Source organism: Protobothrops mucrosquamatus, unplaced genomic scaffold (genome assembly GCF_001527695.2).
Source record: "Protobothrops mucrosquamatus isolate PMUCROS unplaced genomic scaffold, P.Mucros_1.0 scaffold18509, whole genome shotgun sequence".
Taxonomy (NCBI): Eukaryota; Metazoa; Chordata; class Lepidosauria; order Squamata; family Viperidae; genus Protobothrops; species Protobothrops mucrosquamatus.
In genome coordinates, this window is record NW_015404268.1 from 1,387 (window position 1) to 2,975 (window position 1,589).

The 1,589-nt window shown below is 47.8% G+C and overlaps 1 pseudogene; it reads left to right on the plus strand.

Moving 5' to 3' along the window:
- Positions 1-398: 398 nt before the first annotated feature.
- Positions 399-982, plus strand: LOC107301868 (annotated as a pseudogene).
- Positions 983-1,589: the final 607 nt, after the last annotated feature.

Consider the following 1,589-nt stretch of genomic DNA (forward strand, 5'->3'; position numbering starts at 1 on the left):
GCCTTGTGGAGCTAAGACTGAATGCGTTTCAGCATAGATGGCCACCACAAAATTGTACATTGGCTCCCGGCCGGCCTGGGCCAGGGCCAAGGCGGAGGGGGCCGTTCAATCACTGTTTCCAGGATGGCTTCGCAGGCCACATGAAACCACTTCGTGGGCCGCATCCGGCCCCCGGGCCTTGTGTTTGACATGTCTGTTCTATGTCTTCTGTGTCTATGATTTCCTTACCATTATAGAGTCCATGTTCCTCCTTGAGTTCAGACATTCAGCAGAGGGACTGATCTAATTGAAACATAGCTTAACCTCTGGTGAAGCGGCACAGCCTTATGGAATAGGTAAGAGAGGAGAACCCCTCGCATTTTTCTTCCTTCACATTCTGTTGTCTGTTGTCATTTCAGCTCATGTGCTCCTCCCTCCAGAAGGCATTGTTTGACGAGGAGGACCACGTTAAGAAGCTCCAGCAAAAAGTGGCAAGCTTGGAGAAACGCAACAAGCAGCTGCAGGACCGAGTGAAGAAGGCCAAAAGGCTACTGAGGCAAACCAAGAAGAACGGCCAACACATGGAGCTGATCAACCAGAAGCTCAACGAGAAACTGTCCTCCATGGGGGTCCAGTTCCCCTACATTAACTCCTTAAAGCAAGACCATTCTCGCGCCACGTACCTTAAAGTCTAAGAGCAACTTGGGACACCTAATGCTGCAGATTTAGCGATGGAATGGAGTATCCTTCTCCACCAAATCTTACCTTGCGGAAGAATCGTAGTGCATTCAACGTCTTTGGCTTTCGAAACTTGCAGGATTTGCCTCTCAAGTGGATATCTCACTTGCTTCGAACCGGCTTCGTAAACAGGATTCAAGTTTTGCTTAGGAGGAAGCGTGGACCGCGGTCTTCAGAAGGTGGCTTGAGACCAACGAGGAGTGGGTTTATGGACCATAATTGAGGGGGCTTGAGTCTTGGATAGATGGGTCCAAGGTAGTCCTCGACTTACAACAGTTCATTTAGGGACCGTTCAAAGTTACAACGGCACTGAAAAAAAGTGACTTATGACCCCTTTTCACAGTTACAGCCTTGGCAGCCATCCCCCGTGGTCACGTGATCAAAGCTCAGACGCTTGGCAACTGACATGTACTTATGACAGTTGCTGTGTCCCAAGGTCATGTGTTTCCCTTTTGTGACCTTCTGACAAGCAAAGCCAGATTCACTCAATGACCGTATGGCTAACTTAATAACTGTAGTGATTGCCTTAAGAACTGTGGCAAGAAATGTTGCAAAATGGGGCAAAAGACCTTAACAAACGTCTCACTTAAGAACAGAAATGTTGGGTTCAACTGTGGTCGTAAGTCGAGGACTACCTGTAGTCTAGTAGCTGAAGCACTCAAGGGAGGTTGAGCCTGTTCCAAAGGGCGGGACGTGAAATGACCCAGGGCTCCAGGCAGACTCCTTGAAGAAACAGAAGAATCTAAGTGTAAATAATAAAAAGTATATACAACCCTGAACCTGTGAAAGTCTTGGTATTGATGCAAAGGACTCCCGGAATTGTGATGAGAGAAACTCACTTCTGTCCAAAGAGGCTCATGGGTAGATTTAAA